The 27,683-nt window shown below is 38.2% G+C and overlaps 1 long non-coding RNA gene across 1 annotated transcript; it reads right to left on the reverse strand.

Annotated features, from left to right (window-relative positions):
• Nucleotides 1-949: 949 nt before the first annotated feature.
• LOC125925232 (uncharacterized) lies at nt 950-27,673 on the reverse strand. The gene is made up of 4 exons (XR_007458740.1): nt 24,826-27,673; nt 24,027-24,324; nt 13,947-14,123; nt 950-4,228 (listed from the first exon to the last, which is right to left on the reverse strand). It is a non-coding gene; the product is annotated as an uncharacterized LOC125925232 (long non-coding RNA).
• Nucleotides 27,674-27,683: the final 10 nt, after the last annotated feature.

Below are 27,683 nucleotides of genomic sequence, written 5' to 3' on the forward strand. Positions count from 1 at the left end.
ACAGATAATCCCCACCAGAGGGAAAGAAAAAACTCAGTATTGTCATGAGGTGGTAGACCCAGGTCCAAAGTAACTGGGGGCAAAATTACAGAACAGGTACCTTGTGAATATCAGTTGAAGAAGGAGAGAGAGAAGACTCCTCTGCTTGTAGGCTGCCTTCCCATCACTGGGTAGACAGCAGACTAAGGGAAGTATTGTCCAGCTTTGCTGGGAGTAAGGAGAGCACCATGGAGACAGGATGAGTATCCCAAGAGAGCATCTTTGTAACAAGTAGGTTTTTTACCTGGTAGCCATATCTGCCGATAAAATATGAGGTTGAAGCATTACTGTTCTACTCACCGCAGATTAAGACTTGTGCAGAAAGCATGGCACCTGTCATCCCTGGACTGCTGTTGCTGAGGAAAAGCTGGGACCCAGTGCAAGCTCTGAAAGAACTAATCTGGCTGCAGAGGCTGGCACAGAGGTCCAGAAAGACAGTAGGTAAGGCACAGCTCAGTCACAGGTCACTGAATGGCCAGCACCTGGTGCAGGGTGTTGTTTTGATGAAAGCCATTTGAGTTACAAACCTAGTCAGACTGTCTTAAGGAAAGGAGGCAATTCCTGAAAAAGGTGACAATGGGAACTTCAGCCAGGCTGTAAGAGAGAACCAGGGATGGCTGTTATGATAAGCAGCTGTTCTTTCCATTTACTCACAGCCCCACAGTTGTTCATCTGAGATTGCTGGTTCCTGCCCAGGAGCTTCACTATTCACTCTTGCATTTGCTTCATCTCCCCAAAGTGACTCGGTTTTGCTTTCTGAAACACTGTGGGAGCGGCTGGACACAGACTAGCACACAGGGGGAGATGCTGAAAAGCAAAGGTGATGTGGAGGGGCGCCTGGGTGGCTCAGTTACTGGTTAAGAGTTCAGCTCTTGGGGTGCCTGGGTGGCTCAGTTGATTGGGTGTCCGACCTCAGCTCAGGTCATGATCTCACAGTTTGTGAGTTCAAGCCCCACATTGGGCTCTGTGCTGACGGCTCGGAGACTGGATCCTGCTTTGGGTTCTGTGTCTCCCGCTCTCTCTGCCCCTCCCCCACTTACACTCTGTCTCTCTCTCAAGAATGAATAAACATTAAAAAAAAAAAAAAAGTAAAAAGCAAAGATGAACCCTTACAGCGGGGGCTCAGCTCTTGACCTAAGTCACTCTCTGGATCATTCAAACCATCATCCCGTCCCTGATCACTGCCCCCATCCCTTTCCTGCTACCACCACTACCACCAAAGGTGCCACTGGCCAGTCATTCTAGAGCAGCATTTCCTGCATTTGCCAGATCATCAGAATCACCTGAGGGCACTTATTAGAAAATATCCTCTGGGCACCTGGGTGGCTCAGTCGGTTAAGCGTCTGACCTTGCTTAGGTCATAATCTCAAGGTTTGTGGGTTCGAGCCCGGTATCTGGCTCTGTGCTGACAGCTCGGAGCCTGGAGCCCACTTAGGATTCTGTGTCTCCCTCTCTCTCTGCCCCTCCCCTACTTGAGCTCTCTCTGTCTCTCTCTCTGTCTCTCAAAAATAAATAAGCATTAAAAAATATTTTAAAAATACACATCCTCAGGCTCCTTCCTAGAAATTGTGGGGTGGGGCCCAGGAACCTCTATTTTTATTAAATATCCCTAGGCCATTCCATAATCAGGCAAACTTGAGGACTGCACTGGAGCAGTTCTACAATTTTATTTGGTTAGCATCAGAATAAGCTGGGTGCTTATTACAATGAAGATTCTTACCCTAGAACCTCCACAAAAGATTCTATTTCAAAAGCTGTGAGGTAGGACCCTAGGAATCTGCAATTTAATAAACACGCCTAAGATTATGATAAAGGGGTTCATTGGCTATGCTTTGAGAAGCATTATTTTAGAGAGAAACCCATCTAATTATGCAGACTCTCAGCCTACAGGCAGTATGATATGGAAGTAGCCCTTTTTCCACCCACTTCTGTGATGGGAGGACTTTGGCCTTTGGGGAAATCCAAGGCCATAGGACCCAAACCACTGGGCAGGACAGGAAACTGGCAGAATGGTCACAGAAGTAAGTCACAGCAACAAAGGTAGATCTAACTCTTACACAAAAGATACAAAAAAAGTTGCATTTAAACCAGATGTGGGTCAACCGACCTTTATGAATACTCTGATAAGAAGACAAAGAATTTCACTAAAATAGGGAGCTCTTACTGTATGCTAAGTGTTTGAGCTATGCTATCTCATTTAACACTTGCAACAATTTTAATTTGTATTTTTGACAGGATAATAAGTTTATTCAAACGCACAGCAAGTAAGTGTCAGAGCCTGGTCTCAAATCTAGGTCCTGTTGAAGTCAAATAACGGGGTTTTACCTGCCATGATGTACTATAGCTGGGCACATGGATTACTTCTGAAGAAATCCACAATGTGATGTTATTATACGCACTAGGAGAATTAGGGATTAACAAAAGGGAACCTGAATTTGATCACAAAATCCTTTTTCGGTAAAAATAATCCATCTCCATAATTTACCAATTTTGTGAGCTCGGATTTTAATAAATCGTGTTTTATTAAAATTCCACACCTGTATGGTTTAGGAGAGCCCTAGGGCTCCCCCAAAGTGAACATAATTGAAAGACGCAGAAGTTATGTAAAAGGAAACCAGCTAAGGATCTGAGAATAAATAGTTTCCCATTCCTGCGGAAACGCCACCACTGAAATAGATCAGCAGTTGATGCTGCGGTGGGTCCTGCGCCGCCTCAGTGGGCGTCGCATTCAAGGAGCCTGCTCCGTGCGTCTTCAGCGCACACCCTGCGCCATCCGCACTGCACACGGGTCCTCTCACCCACGCGTCACTGGCCGAAGCGGCAGGGCGCAAGGCTGTGTTCCCCTAGCTCTGCCAGGTCCGATGCGGGCTTGCAATAGTCGCTAGGCCCGCTGCATCTGTCCTGGCCGCACGAGGCCTCCGGAGCCCAAGAGGCAGGGGTCTGACCTCCAGTTTTCTGCAAACTCTCCGTGTGTTGAGAGCAAACAGCCATCGTCAACATGCCTCCTGCTGACTTTGCTTGGGGGAGGAGCTTACAAGTCCCCAACGTACTTTTCAAAATCCTCACCTTGAAGCAGTCCTTTAAGATACAAGCCTACAAGGAAGGGGGTGTTGGGGTTGGAAGAACAAACCGGGCAGCAAGGTGTGGTGGCTAAAGGACAAAGGAGGACTGAAAAATAGAACTGTGGCTCCAGCTCCACTTCCTGCCCCGACCCCCGTCCTCCCTCAGCTGTCCACAGCAGTTCCTTGTCACAGAGAGGGCTGTGACTCTCTGGGAAAGGCCCTTCAGTTTGCTTTTGGTCCAACCGGATCATAAGCACAGACCAGAAACCAGCGCTCCCTGGAGCAGTGTGTTCCCTTGAACTCTTTCAAAATGGATGGCAAGAATGGTACCATACAAGTCCTTCCCAAACCGCAGACCACCCCGAACCTCCCTGCTGTCAGGGAGCAGCCAGAATAATTGTTTCCTAAGCAGTTGACTTCTCTAGGTCTTTCATTAGTCACTTTATTAACAAGTATTTATGGGCCACCGACTGTAACCCCAGCACTGAACTGAACAAGAATCAGAAATATAAGAGCTACCCTGGGGGCCTGGGTGGTTCTGCTGGTTAACCGTCCAACTCTTGATTTCCGCTCAGGTTAGGATCTCAGAGTTTGTGAGTTCCAGCCCCGGGATTCTCTCTCTCTCCCTCCCTTTCCACACACCCCCACCCCACAAGTGCCCACACTCTTTCTAAATATAATAAATCTCTGTAAAATAAATAAATAGACTTAGAAGAAGGAATAGAAGAACTGGCTGTGCCTGGAAGAATCTCTCTGTTTAGAGGAGTAGGTCATATAATCAATAATGAGGGCACAATGAACAGCAGTAGGATTTGAGTGCTACCATGAAGAGAACAAGAGATACCCGCTTTTCCTTCAGAGAAAGAAAAGATATTAAGATGGACCAGAGACATCAAGGGAGGCTTCATGGTGGTGGCAGGCCCTGAGACTGTTAGGACTTGGAGAGCAAGAGAAAAAAGTGTCAAGGGCATTCCAGTTGTGGAGAATGGGGTGAAAGGCATCTCTTCTTTCCACTTACCAGAGTTTTCAAGGCCAGCTCAGATGTGGCTTGCTCTTTAAGCCTTCCACCATGAGGAATGTGAAGATTGATGCCTCCAAATTTCTTTAAGTCTTCAGAGAAAACAAGCCTAGTGTATGTATAGTTACATAAAAGCATCAATGGGATTATATTACATCAGTGGCAACTTAAGTATCACAGACTTTTTTTTAAAAAGATACTAAACAGCATAGAATTTTAAAAGCTAGCCACCAAATACCTTCCCCTTTCTCTTTGTTTGGATCCATTTAAAAAATGTTAACTTCTAGGGGTGCCTGGGTGGCTCAGTTGGTTAAGTATCTCACTTCAGCTCAGGTCATTATCTCACTGTTCCTGAGTTTGAGCCCTGTGTCGGGCTGTGTGTGGACAGCTCAGAGCCTGGAGCCTGCTTCAGATTCTGTGTCTCCCTCTCTCTCTGCCCCTCCTCCTCCTCCTCCTCCTCCTCTCTCTCTCTCTCTCTCTCTCTCTCAAAAACAAATAAACATTAAAAAAATAAAATAAATAAAATGTTAACTTCCAGAGGAAATAATTAATTGAGCTGATAAGAGCAAAAGCACCTTTCTATATTTGGTGATTTATTTCCTCTGGACTGTATAAACCAAACAGCTGCATTTAGAGCAGACACATAAGATTCCATTATAATTACAGACATTCCTAACCTGCTATTTTTCTGAACATTTGAAACATCAAAAATGGAGCTGAAACGATAGTTGGCATCCTATTTGATTACAAAGAGGCAGTATTCTATGATGTTAGGTGAAAGCTATATTGAAACCTTACACCTGCCTGCAAATAGAATTTTAACTGGCAATTTGGCTTCTAGGTAGTGTATTATGACTTATAAAATAATCTTTTTCTTCTTTCACAAAGAACACAAGGCCACAATTAGTGCCAAGTCTCTTCCCCAAAATTACTTGGCAGTGTTCCCAGATGTTCCACCAGCCTTATAGCAGAAGCTTTCCAACCTATTTGCTAGGTGGTGCTTTAATTTTTTTCTTCCAGTTTAATAACTTGCAATATGTCCCCTCCTTCGTGGTATCATTGGACAAGAGTATTTTCAACTCTTCATTACTGTCTTCTTTTCTCAGACCTGAGGTCTTTCTGAGATTGACCTTGTTAATCTAGTCTGTTAGTCTCTTCAAGCCCACATGGTTATATTAATCCCTTAAACAAGCAAATCAAGCTGTAGGAGATTCACATTCAGTTTAAAAGGTATTCTCTAACCTTCAAGTTTCTCAATATATTAATAAATGTTTAATGAGCTAAAGGTTCTGATGTCAAATAAACAAAATTCTGCACACCCTCTACAGTCTATCTGGGGATTTAGAATGCCCATTAGCTGAGAAAAAACTTAGAGAAATCAAGCAGGAAATAAATCTGTTTTGGTTAAGAAAAACTGATTTGACTATAGAATCCTTTCCTTGTCTTTTTCTCCCCCCCTTCTCTTTCCTTTTTTTTTCTATAAGAACATAATAATTGCAACTATAATAACAATAATAATGAGGATAAAAGTTAACATTTACAGCTATTTCTATCCTATCCCTTTAATGATTATCCTAGAAATTTTAACATGCATTGACATGTTAAATAATTTTACTCTTCTTCAGAACCATATGAGTCTTCAAATGTTTCAAGCCAATCATCACCCTCCCTAAGCAATATGCTATCCTCTCTTGATATGTAGCCTCACCAATTAGACATTAATTTTGCCATTGTACATAGTCAATATTTATACTTTCCATTTTCATACATCACATATCTTCCTTCTGATGTGATACACCTTCATTAGAAGTTCTTTTGTGAAGATGTGTTGATAGTAAACCATTTTGGGCTTGTGTCTGAATATATCTTTATTTTGCCTTTACTTTTGAATGATTCTATCACTGAATACAGTTGACCCTTGAAAAACACAGGAGTTAGGGGTGCTGACAGTTGCAAATCTGGGTATAACTTTTGACTCTCCCAAAACTTTACTAATAGTCTACTGTTGACCAGAAGCCTTACCGATAACATAGCTGATTAACACATATTATGTATGTTGTATGCATTATACGCTGTATTCTTACAATAAAGGAAGCCAGAGAGAAGAAAAGATTGTAAAGAAAACCATAAGGAAGAGAAAATACATTTATAGTATTGGACTGTAAAAAATCTATATGTAAGTGGACACGTGCAGTTCAAACTCATGTTTTCTGAGGATTAACTGTATAGAATTCTAGGTTGAAAGTTATTTTCTTACAGTACTCTGAAAATGTATTTTCAGTTCTTTTGGGTTCCACTGTTGTTTCTGAGAAGTCAGCTATCAGTCACTGTAGATGTCCTGCTCTCTCTCTCTCTCTCTCTCTCTTTTTTTTTTTTCCTTTCTGGCTGCTTCTTTTCTCTTCTCTGTGTTTTCATTGTTTTTAATTTGTCACTCATGTGTATTTCTTTTTACTTATGGTGTTTGTTGCTTTGGGGAATTTCCTTGGTTTAAGGTTTGGTGTTCTTAATCCCTTCTTGAAAACACTCAGTCATTATGTCTTTTAATATTGTGTGTCCCCCATGGTTATTTCTTTTTAGAACTCAGATTATATGTAAGTTGGATCTGTTAACTCTTCTTTCCTTGTTTCTGAATCTCTTTGCCATATTTCCCTTTGCCTTGTCTCTGTCCCACATTATGTGTAATTTCTTCAGCTTTAACTTCCAAATCACTAATTGTTTCTTTAACTGTGTTTAATAAAATGTTAAATCAATCTATCCAGATCCTACTTTCAGTTATTATAATTTTCACTGCTGTAGATTCTTTTCAGAGTTCTTTTTTCTAATTCTATTCCTTTATATGGATTTATACATATTTATTTATTATATATTTGGTATCTGATAATTATAATATCAGTTTTTGCAGGTCTGATTCTGTGGTTTGCTATTTTTGTTGAATCTCATTTATGGTTGTGTATTTTCTCTATGTGCAGTAACATTTTGGTGAGTGCATGGAACATACAACCTTAACTATGGGATTTCTTTGAGGTTTGTGCTAAAATAGAAAACCACAAGCCCAGAATGGAGTCAGTTATGCTGGACAAAGTCACCAAGTGGGGCTTAATATCTACTCCAATTGCAGTTTCAACCTCCCCAAGAAATATAGCTTTAACCAGTCAGTCAGGAATTTTCTGGTCAGCAGCAATGAGGTAATCTGTCACATGGATCCTGTTTACCTACCCCCAAAAGATGAGGTAATCCATTTAATAAAACTCCCTGTCCTACCCCCTACGAGAAGGTGACCTTGCCGGAAACAATCCTTTCTTTTCTTTTGCAAATTTGTTCTGCCCCATTTCTGTCTATGAAATCCTTCCATTTGGTACAGCTCCCCAGAGCTCCCCTCTGCTTGTTAGATGGGATAATGTTCAATTCATAAATTAATAAACCAATTATATCTTTAACATTTTTCTCAGTTGAATTTTTGTTCCTTAACAGTTGTAAAATCTGCTTCCTCAGAGAGGATTTGTTTATTTCTGCTGGAGAGGGACAGTTGCCCTACCAAATATAATACTAATTATTAAGCTATAGTAACTAAGAATATGTGGTGTTGGCACAGGGATAGACAAATAGATCTCAGAAACAGATGTTCACATATATGGCAAGTTCATATATAATAGAGGTAGCATTACACACAATAGGCAAAAGATGATGTATTCAATAAATGATGCATGATAATAAAGAAAAAGAGATCCAAATGGTATAAAATTATATAATTAGAATTTAGGTATAATTAGAATTTCCCTATTTATTATTCATGTTAATCATTTTTTCATGGACTTATTATTTTTTAATTTTTTTTAACATTTATTCATTTTTGAAAGACAGAGTGTGAGTGGGGGAGGGGCAGAGAGCTAGGCCGACACAGAATTTGAAGCAGGCTCCAGCACAGAGCAGCTGTCAGCACAGAGCCTGATGTGGGGCTCAAACCCATGGACCATGAGATCATGACCTGAGCTGAAGTCAGATGCTTAACCAACTGTGCCACCCAGGTGCCCCATTTTTTCATGCACTTATTGAGCATTCTTGTGTTGTTTGTGTTTGTGTACTGATTGATCAAGAGAGTTCTCTATATTCTGGAGAGTTCCTTGTATATTCTGGATATAAGTCTTATGTCAGATATGTGTACTGTAAATACTGTCTTCCCTGTTTGTGGCTTGTCTTTTTTTTTTTCCTGTGGCTTGTCTTTTAATTTTCTTAAAAGGGTCTTTGAAAGAGCAGAAGTTTTTTTATTTTGATAAACTCCAATTTATCATTATTTCATTTAGGGTTTATCCTTTTTTTTTTTTTTTTGAACTAAGAAATCTTTGACTATCTGAAGGCCACGAAGACGTTTGCCTATATTTCCTTCTAAAAAGTTTTTTCTTATTATCTTTTTAATATCTGAAGGATGTGCAGTGATGTCTCTTCCTATTATTGATGTTAGTAATTTGTGATTTCTCTGTTTTTTTAATCTTAATAATTCTGACTAAAGGTTTATCAATTTTATTGATTAAATAAATTGCTTTTGATCTTATTGATTTTTTAAATCATTTTTATTATTTTCTATAACATTTCAATTTACTCTTCTTTATCTAGATTTTTACATTGGAAGGTTAAATAATTAATTTTAATCCTTTTCTTTCTTTCTTTCCAGAGCATGCACACAAGTTGGGGAGGGGCAGAGAGAGAGGCAGAGACAGAATCCCAAACAGGCTCCCCACTGTCAGCACAAAGCTCAACTCGGGCTAGATCTCATGAACCAAGAGATCCAGAATCAGACGCTTAACCAACTGAGCCACCCAGGCGCCCCTCCTTTCGTCTTTTTAAATATAAGCTTTTAAAGCTATGAACTTCCCTTTAAGAGTGATTTACACACTAAACAGCTAAGTGTTTTAGCTATGTCTCTCTAATTTTAACATGTTGCATTTTCATTGTTATTCAGTTCTAAATGTTTTCTAAATTCTCTTGTGATGTCTTTTCTGACCCATGGGTTCTTTAGAAATGCTTATTTAATTTCCAAATATCCAGATACTTTTTTTTTTATCATTTCTGATTTAATTCTTATTATAGACAGAGACCATGATTTTTTATTTATATATTTTTTAATTTATTGAGATTTATTTTATGCCCCAGAAAATGGCTTATTTTAGTGAATGTTCCAGGAACACTAGAAAAGAATGTATATTTTGCTGTTAGGTGAAGTATTCTATTGATCTTGATTAGGCCAAGTTGGTTGACAAATTTGCTCAGGACTTTGATATCTTTGTTAATTTTTTATATAGTTTCTGTGTCAATTACTGAGAGATAAAAATTGAAATCTCCAACCATATTTATGGATTTTCTTATTTCACTTTTGGTTTGGTCAACTTTCGCTTCATATATTTGGAGGTCTATTTTTGGGTGCATTTGAGCTGTTATATCTGCATGGTAAATTGACTCCATCATCATAAAATGCTCCCCATTATCCCTGGTAATATTTTTGTTCCAAAGTCTACTTCAGCTTTTTTATTAGTTTTTGCACGGCATAACTTTTCCATCATTTTACTATTTTTATAACAGCTTTATTGAGATATAATTTGCATAACATACAATTAACTCTTTTTAAAGTGTGCAATTCAATAGTTAGCATATTCATAGCTGTGCAACCATCACCACAACCAATTTTAGAACATTTTCATCACCTTAAAAAGAAACTATAGGGGTGCCTGGGTGGCTCAGTCAGTTGAGTGTCCGACTTCGGCTCAGGTCATGATCTCACAGTCCGTGAGTTCAAGCCCTGCGTCGGGCTCTGTGCTGACAGTGCAGAGCCTAGAGCCTGTTTCAGATTCTGTGTCTCCCTCTCTCTCTCTGACCCTCCCCCATTCATGCTCTGTCTCTCTCTGTCTCAAAAATAAATAAACGTTAAAAAAAAAAAAGAAACTATACATCCTTTAGCAGTCATCCCATTTTCCCTATTCACCCAGACCTTGAAACCACTAATCTACTTTTGTCTCTATTATAGACTTTCCTCTTCTGAACATTTCATAGAAATGGAATAATACAGGAGCACCTGGGTGGCTCAATCAGTTAAGCTCTGACTCTTGATTTCAGCTCAGGTCACGATCTCATAGTTCATGAGATCGAGCCCCATGTCAGGCTCTGTGCTGATGGTGTGGGGCCTGCTTGGGGTTTCTCTGTCTCCTTCTCTCTCTGTTGCTCCCCCGCTTGTTCTCTGTATCTTTCTCAAAATAAATAAAAGTAAACTTAAAAAAAGAAATGGGATAACACAATATGTAGCCTTTTGTGTCTGCCTCCTTTAGCATAATATTTTCAAGGTTCATTCATATTGCAGATTGTATCAGTATTTTTTCCATCTAATAATTAAATAATATTCTACTATATGGATTTACCACATTTTATTTATCCATTCATTTGTTCATGGATACTTGAGTTGTTTTGGCTATTGTGAATAATATTATGAATATTTATGTACAAGTTTTTATGTGGATACACATTTTTATTTCTCTTGGATATATACATAGGAGTAGAATTGCTGAGTCACACAATAATTCCATGTTTAACATTTTGAGGAATTTCCAGATTGTTTTCCAAAGTGGATGCACCATTTTACATTTCCACCAGCAGTGTATAAAGGTTCTAATTTCTCCATACTTTTATCAACTTTCTATTGTCTTTTTTATTCTAGCTATGCTAATAGGTGTGAAGTGGTATCTCACTGTGGTTTTGATTTGCACTTCACTGATGGCTAATGATGTTGAGCATCTTTTCATGTGCTTATTGACCATTTGTGTATCTTCTTTGGAGAAATGTCTATTCAGATCCTTTCCCATTTTAAAAATAGGTAATCTTTTTTTATTGAGCTGTGATGCTTTATATAGCCTAAACACAAGTCCCTTATAAGAGTCCTGATTTAAAAATATTTGTCTCATGCTGAGGATTGTCTTTTCACATTTTGGATGGTGTCTTTTGAAGCAAAAAGATTTAATTTTGCTAATATCCAATTGATCTATTTTTTTGTTGTTTGTGTTAAATCTTCCATCATATTCCTTTAAGGTATCTGTGTCTTTACATGTAAAATGGGTTTCTTATAGATAGTGTATGGTTGGATCTTGCTTTTTTATTAATCTGAGAATTTGTCTTTTAATTGAAATATGTGGGTCATTTATATTTAATGTAATGTTCAATATATTTGGATTTAAACCTATAATTTTGTTCTTTTTTTCTACTCATTCTATCTGCTATCTATCTATCTATCTATCTTCTCTCTGCCTTTTTTTTTTTTTTTTTTGGTTTAGTTCATTATGTTGTAGCATTCATTTTATCTCTATTTTATCAATTTTAGCCTATCAATTCTATGTTTATTTACTATTTTATTACCTATACTTAAAAGAAAAACTGGTTGCTCTAGGGTTTATAACATACATATTTAATTTATCCAAACTACCTTCAATAATATTATATCAATTGACATATAAGACATTTGCATTATGTTTCCACTTCCTCCTCTTTTCTTTTATGCCATTAATGTCATTTGCTTTATTTATACATCTGTTATAAAGCAAAGAAAACATTATTATTATTATTACTGTAAAAGGTTAATTATATTTTAAAGAAATTTTAAAATGAGAAAATAATCTTTTATGTTTATCTACATATTTATTATTGCTGATTACTCTTAATTCTTTTAAATAAATCCATGTTTTCATCTTGTGTCACTGTCTCCTATTTGAGCAACTTTTTTTTCTAACTTTCTTGTAATGTAGTCCTCTTGATGATGAATTGTCACAGCTGTTGTCTTAAAAAAATGACCATATTCTGAAGAATATTTTAGTTACATATGGATTTCTAGGTTGACAATATTTTTCCTCCTTCAGTATTTTATTTTTAATTATTTATTTATTCATTTAAATGATTTTTTAATGTGTATTTTTCAGAGAGAGACAGAGACAAAGTATTAGTGGGGGAAGTCAGAGAGAGAGGGAGACACAGAATCTGAAGCAGGCTTCAAGCTCTGAGCTGTCAGCACAGAGCCCAGCTCAGGGCTCGAACTCACGCAACTTCCATGCTCAGTGTGGAGCCTGATGCGGGGCTCCATCCCATGACCCTGGGATCATGACCTGAGCTGAAATCGAGTTGGACACTCAACCAACTGAGCCACTCTGGGCACTTCCTCTTTTAGTATTTTAAAGATTTTGGTTCATTTTTCTTTCTGGTTTACATAGTTTCTGACCACAGGTATGAATAATTCTTAACTTTGTTTCTCTGTATAGACTATCATTTTTCTTTGGCAGCTGCTAAAATATTTTTCTTTATCACTGGTTTGCAGAATTTTATAATGTGCTTTATGTCACTCCAAATGTGGGTATTACTATGTGTGTGTGAAATCTTATGTGAGGTGCTTTGAGCTTCTTGGATTTGTGGGTTTATAGTCTTCATCAAATTTGGAACTGTTTCGGCCATTGATTCTTCCAACATATTTGCTTTCCCTTCCTTTCTCTCTCCTTATTCTGGGATTCAGGTTACATGTATCTTGGAATTCCCGATACTGTCTCAGAGGTCACTGAACTTTTGTTCATTTTTTAAAGTTATTGTTCTCTCTGCTTCATTTTGGATAGATGCTATTGCTATATCTTTTCAAAGTCATTAGTCTTTTTTTTCTGCAGTGTGAAATTTGTTGTTCATCCTATCCAGTGGATTTTTTCATTTCAAATACTTAATTTTTCTACTCCTGAAGTTCATTCTAACTTATTTTTTATATCTTCCATCTCTTTTCTCACATGTTCATGTCTTTATATACTTGAACACAATATTAATAACAGTCATCTATCATCTGTTACTTCTAGCATTTCTGTAATTTCTGGATCTGTTTCTATTGTCCTTTTTCCTGGTTAGAGATCACATTTTCCTCCTTCTTATAACTAGCAAAAGAAAAACTTACTGGGTCTGTGAATTGTACATTGCACATTGCACAATTGTACATTGTAAATCTTATATTCTTGAGTGTCTGGATTTTGTTGTTCTTTTAAAGAGGGTTGGGTTTTGTATTCATAGACACTTACATCACTCTCAAATCAAAGTAATCTTCCTGAGGACTATTTTTAAGCTTTTCTAAGTAGTGCTAAAATAGTTTTCACTCCAGGAATTGTGTCCTACTTCTAAAGTGTGACCTCTCAAGAATCCCTACTAAATGTCCCAGGTGATCTCCAAAGATTCTCCACCATGGATGATCAAGTTTGAAAACCTTCATCTCTATGCAAGTTGACCCTCCCTTCCCAGTATTCTTTGAACAGTTTGTGCAATTTCACTCTTTTCATGTGTAGCCAGTACTTAACAAAGATTCAAAGGAATCTTTTATTTTTTTAAGATTTTTAAAATTTAATTTATTTTTTTTAAATTTACATCCAAGTTCTTAGCATATAGTAAGATTTTGTTTTTAAGTAATCTCCACACCCAATGGGGGGCCTGAACTCAAAACCCCAAGTTCAAGAGTCATATGCTCTACTGACTGAGCCAGCCAGGTGCCCCTCAAAGGAATCTTTATGCAGATTTCTGGAGTGCTTTTTTCTAAAGCTTCCTCATTCCTGAATATGTTTAAAAAATTTAATAGATGACCATTAATTCTTAAAAGTACCCTATAACAAACAATGAATCTGATTATCATACAAACAATAACATGCATTACTATGTTATTCACTTTGATAATTTACATATACTTAAGTCAATAAAGTAAGTGAAGAAATGAAGTATTATTTCTTTGGTATTTACTAAGTGACAAGTAATTTTATTATTATCCAAATGATAAGATACATTACCAGTTTCAGCCTTGCCATATTGCTTCATGTTGTTCAATAACAATTTCTAGGTGGCAGCAGCAGCTGCCAGAAATTCTGTACTCCAAATTCTTGCTCTGCTTAAGAGCAAATATAGGTCCAGGCCATTTCAGGTAGCAAAATATGCCCATCTCAGTTTGGATTCCCCAAAATCAGAATCTGAGAAAAGAAATTTCAGCACAAGTAATTTATTTGGGAAGTGATTCTATGAAGAACATTATGGGTATAGGAAAATTAAACACAGAAGGGGTAAAGCCAATAAACTGTGAGTTAATGAATTGTGGGTGACTGGGGCTTAATACTTCTGGGGATGTTATAAGAAAATGGATGTAATACATCTGAGAACTGTCCCTGTGAGTGAATGAAAAGCTGAATTCTTCATCACCTACTCCCATCTTCATTGGTTGAGGGCAGCTCCTAGAGTGTTGGCTCTCAGCATTTTTGGTCTGCTCCAGTCTTTAGAGCATAAGAGAATATGGTGAAGCTTACTCTTGAAACTAGACAATGCTCTCAGGAGGAGAGTCACAGGAATCCACCAGAGTGTGTGGGAACCACTGGCAGGTGACCTTCAGAATAGATGAAGGGGATATGGGTGGGGCATCACCAGGGTTCCCCCTTTCCTTTGAAACAGGAACTCATTCAAATCTTCTTTTCTGTTTATCCTAATCAAGCACAACCACATTAAACACCAAAAAAACAAGAAGGGTAAGATAAGTCACTGATGGACTCTTGACCCTGTACTATGTTGTGGAGTAAGGACAGAAACAAAACAGTGACACCACAATTGCTGAATGGGCAAAGGTTATAAAAAATATTCTGTAAGCAAACCAAACTCTTGGCCTTTTCAGCAGATTCCTTCCTTTAACCTTCTGTTCATCTGGCATGAGGTTTGTGGTGCAGCTGGGTCTCCATGGCAGTCAGACTCATGGCTATTGTATTTATATTAGCAGTGGGTATGTGTGGTGTGTTTTTTAAAGGAAGTGACATAGCCCTTAAGTCTGTTCCCAGAGGATAGTTGTGGCCATTATTCTCCCAGTTCTTCATGCTTTGCCCCAAGGTTTGTGAAGGGGAAAGACTTCCTATAGCAAACAGGTGGCACAAAGTCTAGTCAAGCCAATGGCCATTATGATCAACTTATTTTAAGGCCTGAAAGAGCCCTGTCCAAACTAAAGCAATATAGTCATTCTTTTATCATTAATTTTAATTTTTAAATGAATTCTTAAAGAAATAGTTATCAGGATAAATCCATAAGAAGACAGAGTCAGGGACCTCATGAAGAATAATTTCATGGATACATTCACCATCACCATATCTAAGTCTTGAAGTTCTTTGATAGGATAGATACCTTTGTTTCTCCAATGAGAGATAAGTCTTAATTGTCAGTAGGACTCACAATAGGTAACAATCTGATTTAATTAATTAATTAATTCACTCAATAGTGTCAAGCATTGTTTGAGGTGCTGGGGGTTGTGAACAAAAAAACCAAAATCTCTGAGTTCATGTGGCTCATAATTAATTGGGAGAGACCAATAATAAATAACTAAACATATAATAATCAAGTATCATAATTGCTAAGGCTTAAATCAAGATATAGAGTATCAGGAATACAGAAATGCTGTCTTGTTATTTGTAGTAGATGGCTTCTCTAATAAAGTGAGTTTTGAGCACAGCAAAAATTAAATAAAGTAAGAATGATGCCAGTCATGCATATATCTGGAGAAAAGTGTTCCAGACTGAAAAATAGCACATGCAAAGACCCTGAGGTAGGCATACGGCTCAATTCAAGAACAACAAAGATACCAAAAACAAATGGCCTAAAGGAAGTTATAAGTAAGAGAGAGAGGTCAGAGAGATATTTGGGTGGGGTTAAAACACTTGCAAAGCACATAGAGCCTATGAACCAGTGAAGGAATTTGGTCATTTCCCCGAGTGACATATGAAGCTATTGGAGGATTTTTAACTTATACTTTTAAAAGAGCCCTCTAGCTACTGCAGTGGGACAGAGTTGGAAAACCTGAGCAATTAGGATACTATTAGGACAATCCAGGCAAGATGATAGAGACTTGGACCAGACCAGTGCAATAGTTATGGAGATGGCAAGAAGGCATTGAATTGTAGGTGTAGTTGATAGTAGAGCCACAGAATTTGTTCAAATGAATATGGGATAAAGAGAGGAATCAGGATGATTTCAAGATTCTTGACTTAAGCAACTGGAAGGGTCGAGTTGCCATTTATGGGTGTAGGGAAGACTGGGCAAAGCAGGATTGATCAGGAGAAATCACACCTTTGGTTTCAGTTAGTGTTTGAGATGTCACTTAGAAATCCAAGTGGGGATGTCAAGTAGATATATGTGTCAAGTAGAATACATGTGTCTGGGCTTCTGTGACAAAGTCATGACTGAACATATAAATTCAGTAATCACATTTAAAGCCATGTGACTAGAAGGAATCACCAAGGGAGTGGGTATAGTTATGGAAGAGAAGAGGTCCAATAACTAAGTCCCAGGCTTAGAGTCAGGGAAAAGAGAAGGAACCAATAAAAGAGACATTGAAGTAGCAACCACTGAGGTAGAAGGAAATTTAAGAGAGAATAGTGTACCAGAAACCAAAAGAAGAAAAGATTTCCAAGGAGGAAGGGAGAGAGAGATCGATTATGTCAATTGCTGCTGATGGGACAAATAAGAGGAAGATGGAGAACTAAACATTGGATTTGACATCAGCATCATTTGGATGGCAGTGACCTTGACAACTATGGGGTAAACGGCTAATATAGGATTTTTTCCTGAAAATGGGTTTCTTTATTTAAAAAAAAGAGAGAGTGAACTGAGCACCTGAAATGGAGTGAAGAGGAAGAAGGTAAAGAATGATGAAGGATGTTTGAAGGAAATACAACAAACTTCAATAACTACATGCAAGTTTTCTCACTACCTTTGGCCTCAGTTTTCAGAAGTGCCCAATGAGAGAGTTGGTCTCTATCCTCGGTTTTATCTTATGAATAATGGGAATATTTTTTAAGTTTGTTTATTTCTTTTAAGAGGGAGAGAGAGAGAGAGAGAGAGAGAATGAATGAGTGGGGACAGGGCAGAGAGAAAAGGAGAGAGAGAATCCCAAGCAAGCTTCATGCAGTCAGTGCAGAACTTGACGTGGGGTCAGCCCCATCAGCTGTGAGATCATGACCTGAGCCAAATGAGGAGTAAGGCTCTTAACTGATGGGGCCACCTAACCACCCCTAAATAATGGGAATATTGGTTGTACCTATCTTATAGGGGTATGCTTGGGGTTCAATGAGTTAAAACATGTGAATTATTAAATACTTCCTGGACATATTAAGTTCTTAATAAATGTTTGCTATAATCATTGTATTGTCACATCATGTTTAATGTTCTTATTTTCCCTTTAGCTTGGACATTTCACGACTCTATGTCATCATTATCATCTTGCTTAGAACCAGCCACCCCCGATGGCTAGTTCTAGTTTTGTACTGATATGTAGGGTGGATTTGCTTCCTGACAAAATATTAGTCACGGCTTCCTTGTTGTCTTCGCAGTAAGAATCAATTATAGATCAGAATGAAGTAAGTAAAAAAAAAAAATGAGTTGGGATACTTTTCCCTTGGATGAGTGGTCCTTTATTGATAACCACGGATGAGTAGATACAAGAGGCTTTAATCTTAGGGTTTTAATCTTAGGTCCACTTGGCTTGAGATAAAACATTCTCTTGGAAAACTGGTTCCTGAGTGGCTTTGGAAATGGCTGCTCTCCACAGTTTATATTTTTTTGCCTGGTTGTTTTTGTAGTGTTTACACTGTCCTCTCCAGCTAAAATTGCTGGGCTGACTTTGTTTCATCTGGACTTTATATTACACCATAATGATTAATCCACTCTGTCCGTGCCAAAAGCAGCTAGCATTTAAGTACCACTTGTAATTTCCACATCCAATGAAGTAATTCATCCTAGCCTGCAGTTTTTACTTGATAAATGTCCAATCTTTGTCTGCAGTGCACCTGGGACCTTTGCTATAGCATCATGATGGTGAGAGATTTTTAGAGTTCATTTCTTGCTCTCTTTCACCCCCTATCCATTTTTCAAATCTGAGGAAGGGTCTTTATGGACATGGGTCTGGTATTGACCAAATTCACAGAGAAAGGAAGGGCCAAGAGAAGGTGACAATCAGTTGGTGTCTCAATGAATTTGATCTGTCTTCCCTCCCTGTGGCAAGGGTGGCAACAGGGAGCTGCCTCTTTGCCATGGCGCCCAGTCAGTGAGGTGAGTGCTGCTGCAGAGGAGAGGGTGGGAACCTTTGGCTTCCCCTGCCCTGGTTCCTCAGGATACTGTCCAGACTCTTTGAGGTGTGTGTGTGTGTGTGTGTGTGTGTGTGTGTGTGTGTGTGTGATGACTTTATTTGTATTTTCCAGATGTGGAAGTGGAGATTCAGAGAGAACTGTGTGAGAAGTCACACAACCAGTACGTAGTAAAGTCAGTAAACTCAGGTAAGTCTAATTCCAAAGTCTATGTTCTTAAACCCTGTTCAATACTGCCTCCTGACCCAATCTTATTTTTTGAAGTATACAAGTAAGTGGCTTTTAGAGAGTTGGTGCAAACATCACCGCAATCAATTTTACAATGTTTTCATTACCGAGTAGAAGCTGTGTACTCTTTTTCCATCTCCCTAAACCTACTATTCTGCCAGCCCTAGGCAATCCCTCCCCTACGTTCTGTCTGCAGATTTGCTTATTCTGAACATTTCATATAAGTGGAATCATACAATATTGGTCTTCTGAGGCTGGCTTCTTAGAATTAGCATAATTTTTAAATAAAGACAATGTTTTAAGAGCAATTTTAAGTCCAGAGAGTTCCCATATACTCCCAGCCCCCACAAATATATAGCCTCCCCCATTATCTCCCACTAAAGTGATACATATGTTATAACTGATAAACCTACACTGACACAGCATAATCACCCAAAGTCCATAGTTTACATCAGGGTTCACTCTCGATGTTGTACATTCTCTGGGTCTAGACAAACATATAATGACATATATCTATCAGAAAAGTATCATACAGAGTATTTTCACTGCCGCGCCTATTCATCCCTCCCTCCCTGCCCCCAAACCCCTGGCAACCACTGATCTTTTCATGTCTCTATAACTTTGCCTTTTTCAGGATGTCATATGGTTTCCATGCAGTATATAGCCTTTTCAGATTGGCTTCTTTCACTTAGTAATATCATTTAAGTTTCCTTCGTGTCTTTTCATGGCTTGATAGGTTGTTTCTTTTTGCCACTGAGTAATATCAATTGTCTAGATGTACCACAGTTTATTTACCCATTCATCTACTGAAGAACATGTTTGCTGCTTCCAAATTTTGGCACTGAATAAAGATGCTGTAAACATCTGTGCACAACATTTTTGTGTGGACATAATTTTTTAACTCCTTTGAATAAATACCGATGAGCAGGATTGCTGGATCATACGGTAAGAGAGTGTTTAGTTTTATAAAAGACTGCCAAACTGACTTCTAAAGTGATTGTACCATTTTGAACTCACAAGCAGTACATGAGTTTCGGTTGCTCTGTATCCTATCCTCATCAGCATTTGGTATTGTTAGTGTTGTGGATTTTAGCCATTTTCATAGGTATGTCATGGTATCTGGTTGTTTTAATTTTCATTTCCCTAATAATATATGATGTGGAGCATTTTTTTTCATATACTTATTTGCTATCTGCATATCTTCTTAGGTGAGGTGTCTGTTAAAGTCTCTGGCCATTTTTTTTTTTTTCTGGCCATTTTTTAATCCAGTTGCTAGTTTTCTTATTGTTGAGTTTAAAGAGTTCCTTGCACATTTCAGATAAAAATCCTTTATCAGACATGTCTTTTGCAAATATTTTCTCCCAGGCTGTGGTTTGTCTTCTCATTCCCATGATACTATCTTTCACAGAAGTCAAGTTTTTAATTTTAATGGAGTCCAGCTTACCAATTATTTCTTTCATGGATCATGCCTTGGGTGTCATATCCAAAAAGTCCTTGCCATACCCAAGGTGATCAATGTTTTCTCCTATTATTTTCTAGTTTTTTAGTTTTTTTTTTTGCATTTAGGTCTCTGGTCTATTCTGAGTTAATTTTTGTGAATAGTATAAGGTCCGTGTCTAGATTCTTTTTTTTTTTTTTTTTTTGGCCTGTGGATATCCAGGTGGTCCAGCACCATTTATTGGAAAGACTACATTTTACTATATTGCTTTTACGCTTTTGCCAAACATCATCTAACTATATCTACTTGCATGTATTCATTGACTCTCTATTCTGTTGCATTGATCTATTTGTCTATTCTTTTACCAATACCACACTGTCTTGACTGCTGTAGCTGTATAGTAAATTCTAAAGTTGGCTAATGTGAGTCTTCTGAATTTATTCCTCTCCTTCAATATTGTGTTTTCTATTCTGAGCTTTTTGCCTCTCTATAAATTTTAGAATCAATTTATCCATTACCACAAGATAATTTGCTGGGATTTTGATATGGATTGTATTGAATTTATACACCAAGTTGGGAAGAAGTGACATCTTGACAATACTGAATATCTCTCCATTAGTTCAGTTTATTTAATTCTTCTCTAATTTCATTCATCAGAGTTTTGTAGTTTTCCTCATAAAGATCTTGTCCAGCTTTTGTTAGATTTATACCTAAGTGTTTCATTTTGGGGAGTGCTGATAAAAATAGTATTGTTTTTAATTTCAGATTCCACTTGTTAATTGCTAGTATACTGAAAAGTGATTGACTTTTTAATATTAACTGTGTATCCTAAAACCTTCTGGTAAGCACTTAATTAATTCTAGGGTTTTTTTTTTCCTTATTGATTCCTTCTGATTTTCTACATGGACAATCATGTTCTCTGCAAACAAAGACAGTTTTATTTCTTCCTTTCCAACTTATATCTGTTATTTCTTTTTCTTGTCTTATTACATTAATTAGGAATCCCATTACAATGTTTAAAAGCAGTGCTGAGAGGGAACTTCTTTACCTTGTTTCTGATATTGAAGTTTATCACCATTAAGTATGATGTTAACTGTAGGGGTTTCTGTAGATATTCTTTTTTTTTTTTAATTTTTTTTTAACGTTTATTTATTTTTGAGACAGAGAGAGACAGAGCATGAACAGGGGAGGGGCAGAGAGAGAGGGAGACACAGAATCTGAAACAGGCTCCAGGCTCTGAGCGGTCAGCACAGAGCCTGACATGGGGCTCAAACTCACGGACCGTGAGATCATGACCTGAGCCGAAGTTGGACGCTTAACCAACCGAGCCACCCAGGCGCCCCATAGATATTCTTTATCAAGTTGAGAAAGTTCCCCTCTATTTCTAGTTTACTGAGCATTTTTGATCACAAATGGGTATTGGATTTTGCCAAATGTTTTTTCTGCATTTATTGATACGATCATGTGATTTTTATTCTTTAGACTCTTGATATGATAGATTACATTACTTCATTTTTAAATGTTGAACCAGCCTTACATACTTGGGATAAATCCCACTTGTTCTTGGTATATAATTCTTTTTTATACATTGTTTAATTCAATTCTCTAGTATTTTGTTGAGGATTTTTCCATCTATATTCGTGAGGAATATTACAGTTTTCTTTTCTTATAATGTCTTTGATTTTGGAATTAGGGTTATGTTGGCCAAACAGAATGAGGTAGGTAACATTCCTTCTGCTTCTATTCTCTGAAGGAGATGATAGAGAATTGGTATAATTTCTTCCTTAAATGTTGGGTAAAATTTACCAGTGATCCATCTAGTTAGGTAAGTATCCCAAAATATAGAGCAAAAAAGCAGAGAAGTGAATTAGGAGAAGAATGAAAAAAAATATGGAGAAGTAATAGAAAAGGGCATAAATGTAATCAGTGTGATTTTTAAAAGGTCAAGAATTTATCCAAAAATATATTAGAGGAAATTTTTCCATAGCTGAAGACAAATAAGAATCTTATGAATGTCAGCAACTTGGAGGTACCCAGCACAATTAATATAAAAAATGTTCACACTTAAGTACATCCTTATGAAATGTGTTTAAGCCAAGGTTAAAGACAAAAATATTTCATGGGGCGCCTGGGTGGCTCAGTCGGTTAAGCATCCAACTTCAGCTCAGGTCATGATCTCGTGGTTCATGGGTTTGAGCCCCGTGTTGGGCTCTGTGCTGACAGCTGGGAGCCTAGAGCCTGCTTCGGATTCTGTGTCTCCCTGTGTCTCTGTTCCTCCCCCGCTTGCACTCTGTCTCTCTCTCTCTCAAAAATAAATAAAGATTAAAAAAAATTAAAAAAAAATATTTCATGCTTATGTGGTGGTGAGTGAGCAGGACAAGTTAGCCTTGCTGGAGTGAAAACCAGATTGGCATCAAACTTTTCCATTGGGATAAGAGAGAAACACATTCAGAGTTCTAATGGAAATTGATTTTGAACAAATAATTTTATACCCAGTAAAAACTATCAATGAAATGGGAGAGTAAAATGGTAAAAATAATGTCCTTATATGAAATATGATGCTTTGTGAAATAATGATTTTAGAATTTATACAGAAGGATAAAGAAAAGAGAAAGACAAGCCATACAAATAACAATTGCCCAAGCCCAACTGCTTAACACAAAGTAAAATTGGAAAAAAAATACAAAAATACATGCAGTAAAAAACAACAACAACAAAAACCCAGCAAAATGATATTGAAAACCAGGTTTCACAAATTAGCAACCCAAACTAGATTAGCAAATGAGGAGGCCTTGGAAAGAACAGCTTCAAGAAGAAGTAAATTTCTTCTAAATTGCTGTAAATTTTAAATTATTATTTTAGTAAGAAAGTGAAGGCATATGATAATAATGCATTATAAAAATTCAGTGCCCTGCTTCCTCTATTTCTCCCTCCTCCTCCCAATTTACATCTGCGCATTTCCTCCTTCCTTCCTTCCTTCCTTCCTTCCTTCCTTCCTTCCTTTCGGTTGACTCCATGCCCAACATGGGGGCTTGAACTTACAACCCTGAGACTGAGAGTCACATGCTCTACTTACTGGGCCAGCCAGGTGCCCCTGGGAATTTCTTTTTCTATCAGCACAGGTTAAATGAAATAGTTTCATCACTTTTTCTCTGAGTCCACACATATACATTAAAAGGTAAGCTCTACGAAGGCAGGTTTTTTTTTTTTTTCTCTGTTCTGTGCATTGATGTATCTTTAGCACTTAGCACAGTGCTGGTACTGCATATGCAATCAATACATATTTTTTTTATTTGAATGGAATGAAATTGTTTAATCAATAGTATTCATCTAATTAAAATATTATAAATTCTGGCTGTTTTTAGACTTAATACATGGCCAAAACACACCAAAATTAATTATATCAGAAATAATAAATTCTATACATTTGACCATGTAAATTAACTATATGATGAACTGTGACACTGTGACCAAGAGAGGAGGAGGGAAAGGTAGGGCTGTTAAATCTCTCATTAACTTAGAGGGAAGTATTGACATCCTGCCTAAAATTGATGGATCAAGAAATGGAAGGTTGAATACATTGTACAAAGCTATCGACGTATCTAAAGGAATAATAAAAAAATGAAATATATCTGGCAGTGGTTGTTGAAGGAAAGTGTAAATGAGCCAAGCTCCTCATCTTTCATAAGGGGGCCCATCAGCTATACTTTGAAGCTGATACATCAAAAATAAAGGGATAATAAATTATTGTTGCGGAGGTTCGCCTCAGAAGGATTAAAAATAGGAAACTCTTAAGCTGTTACTTCTGGGGAATGCCATAGAGAAAGACCTTTACTTTTTAAAAAAATTACTCTCTAGTACCAACTGAATTTTATTGCCATGTGCCCATACTTTAAAAGTGACATTTTTAATTTAAAAATAGTTTCTAGAAAAAGAGAAGAATTTTTAGGACAGAAAAAAAATGATCCAACTGTTTGCAATTACATACTGTCTACCAGCAAGGACCATCAAACATTTTGCAAACATTATCTGATGGCGAGTGTCAGAATTTACATTTGCCAGATGGAGAAATTCAGACAAAGATGGAGGTGACTTACCCATTTTCAGTGCATCTGTGACCAGCCAGTGATAAAACCCAGGCTTCCGGGATTCTGAGTCCAAAGATAGATTTGGATTCATTTCTTCTTGGAAAAACCACCACATATTAGTATGATGATAGTTAAGGAAGAAATCCAAACTAATAGATGGCACACTCTGTGTTTAGGGCTTAGAAAATGCCTGTATTTTTCCATCCGATAATCTGGTGCCAAAATGCACATTTTTGCCTGTCGAGAAAAAGGTCAGAGCTTCTCTGAAGCACCTGATGGGAATATATATCAATTCAAGAAGTTGTGCCTACAAAGATAAAAAATGATAATCACTGTAACAACCACAATACATTTGTAAATCTCACTATATATGTATGAATAAAGATTTCCACCATTTTGTGGCTACTTAGAAAACTATATGTGGTTAATTAGCTTGATGAATAATTCTGATTATTTGGCCGTATGCCTCTATTATTAATTCAGACCACTAGCACAGGTGGAAAGGAGGAAAAATATTTGACTGATCTGGCATTATTTTACTTATTGGTTTCCCTCTTAATGTGAATTTTAAAATATTTACTTATTTACTTATTTGCCTGGCTTCCCTATTTAGTTAAAACTCTGGAAGGGAGAGAAGGGGAGCCATTAAATGATTATAGCAGATTTCCCTTGTTTTGTCACTACAGTTTCCTCTCCCTCTTCCATCCTATCCCCAACACCACACACAAACACTTCTGCAAAGTCATATCAGGTGATACTGGCCCAATGGCCAAGATGAGCACTGGACCAAAGCAGCTGCAGAACTTACATGAGAATTTGCGAGAGGGACTTGTGAGAGCCAGACTCAGTGTGGCTGGTTGCTTGAGAAAAGAAGAGCTGTTTTAGGTCAAGAGCTGTCGGCAGCCAGATTTTCCAGGGTGTCGAAGAGAAACAGAGAAACGAAGAAGAAAGTCAATGTACAGAGTGGAGCAGAGGTGAGAGACAAATACAGTGACCATGAATTAACCTTTTTTGTAATTGTGATAGAATATGTACAATGTAGAATTTACTATTGTAATCCTTTTTGAATGTGTAATTCAGTGGCATTCAGTACATTATATTGTTGGGCAACCTTCACCACCATCCATCCCCAGAACCTTTTCATCGTCCCAAACTGAAACTCTACCCAGTGAACAATACTTCTCCAATTCCCCCATGCTCCCAGCCTTTGGTAATTACTCTTCTACATTCTTTCTCTATGAATCTGACTATTCTGGGAATTAATCATTCGTACCAGGGTATTGTTGAGAGCTGCATCAGTTAGCAATTTATTGTCTCTCAGATCCGAATTCACCCTTCCATACAGGTTCCACAATAACAAATGGAATTCCTTTAAAGCATTTCTCCCCTACAAAGAACACCTGTTGAGGTTTCTCAGGAGAGGGTACTAGAGGGATAATGCAGGAGGAAGGGGCCTTCCTGCTGGTTCTGGCAGCCGCATTGTCAGTTGGTGGTACTCTATCCCAGCCACAGGCTCAGAACTCATGGTCCCTTGGTGACTTTACAGCCCCAACCTGGCCAGTGATCACCTGGCCGTCTTGACATGGACATGGTATATTCCAAGCCTCCTGTCTGCAATGGCACCCCACTCTCTCTTCAAGCTCCTGTGCCAGACCTGGCTGCAGATTTTCTATGCTCAACCTGTGCCCCAGAGAGTTGCTTCCTGCTTGCTCACGGATTGCAGACCAGCTCTGGTCTGGGCAAATCTCTCTGCCATCCAATGGTTGCAAGTCCAGCCTTGGGAAGGGGGTCCCCTTTCATATCTGTCTCTCCTTAGGTACTCTCCCTTGGCCCTAGGATACCACATAGAGTTTCCCTATATCTTATAATTGCTCTTTTATCAAAAATTTAAAAATATTTGTATTAAGCTTCCCTTATTTAAGTCACTGTGTGGTTTCTGCCTGTTGTTTACATCTGGCAGATGTAAACCAGGATAGTTCTGTGCAAACTAGGGTGTGTGTTCACCTCCTCTAGGGACGGAAGGGAAAGTCCTGACTGCATTTGAAGCTCTGGCTATAGTTTATTTCTCTTTTTTTTTAATTTTTAAAATAAGTTTATTTATTTATTTATTTAAAGAGAGAGCAGGGAGGGGCAGAGACAGAGAGAGAGACAGAATCCCAAGCAGGCTCTGTGCTGACAGCTCGATGTAGGGCTCAAACCCACAAACCATGAGATCATGACCTGAGCCAAAACCAGGAGCTGGACGCTTAACCAACTGAGCCACCCATGCACTCCATAGTTTACTTATGAAGTCTACTATGTATCTGCCCTTGGGTCTTGAGACAAATTTGTTTCTTCAAAACAAATTCTAGCTTTGTCTTTAAGAGAGCTTAAATGTGTTCCTGTTACTTGAAACTAAGGGAGGCATCACTAATAAAAATGTAATTTCACATTCTTTCAAATATGGCTCAGAAAAAGGGATAGAGGGATGAAGAAAGACTACCTAACACCAGAAAAAAAGAAAGGAAGACTATGCCAAGGGTTAACATGGCAGCAAATTCTCAGTTGAGCTTGATGTTGATGTTAGGTCTTCAGGTTCTGTGACTCACCTCTCTTGTCACCAGTGGGGGAACTCATACAAAGGGAGCTAAGTGGGGCACTGGCTGACCCAAAGATTCTGAATGCAAAGAAACAAGGCTGAGGTCGAATGAAGCCTCTTACTCCCACTGCAACCAGACTTTGAGACCTGCTCAACTCAGTGTGTATCTGAGAGTTGGGTATGCAGAGTCAACCCAAGTTCATTCACCAGGCACCTGTGAGGACCTGGGCTGCCTCACACCCTCAACTACCAGGGGGTAGAGTAGGAGCCCACTATCTAGCAGCACACTTCCAGTGAAGGGAACATTCTGGACTGGTTTTGCTCAGCAGACAGAGTAAGTCCCTGCCCATTACTAAAGCATGTCCCAGGAAATGTCAGACTCTTGCCTATCACATTTGTCTTTTTTTGTCTGAGAAGGGGTGCTCAATGGGGAGGAGACAGAGAGGAGAAACCTTCCTCCCCTGCATTTCTCTTCATATGAAGAAAATACCAAAATGTTGGTGTTCATTCCCTCCTCTATGAGCCAAGATGCAAGACCACTTCCCAACACTACTATTACTATTTTCCAGGCCAAGCCACCATTGCCTCTTGCCTGGATTGCTGTGGTAGCCTCCTCACTGTCTCCTTCCCCACTTCAGTCTATTCTTAACCTTACAGCCAGAGTGATTCCATGAAAATAGAAGTTAGCCTGTATCACTCTTCTCTTGGAAACCCTCCATTTGTTTCTCATCTCAGAGCAAAAGCCAAAGGACTTACTTTGGCCTGCAAGGCCCCACACCACCTAGATTCCCATGACTTCTCTGACTTTATCTCCCACTAGTTTAATGTGGCAGACTCACGACAACAACTGGTCCTAATTCTCCATCCCTCACTATACTCACACCCTTTGCAGTGTGACTTCGACAGTCTCCCCCAAAAGAAGTGGGATTTGTTTTCCATCTCTGGAAACTAAGAGACCATCTCTGGTCTCATGAATTTCTTTGGTCAATAGAATGTGCCATTGTTTCAGTTCTGAACCCAGACCTTAAGAGGTTTTGTGTGCGCTGTGTACTCTCTCTCCTCCCCATCTTCTCTCTCTCTCTCTCCCC

This window comes from Panthera uncia, chromosome F1 (genome assembly GCF_023721935.1).
Source record: "Panthera uncia isolate 11264 chromosome F1, Puncia_PCG_1.0, whole genome shotgun sequence".
Taxonomy (NCBI): Eukaryota; Metazoa; Chordata; class Mammalia; order Carnivora; family Felidae; genus Panthera; species Panthera uncia.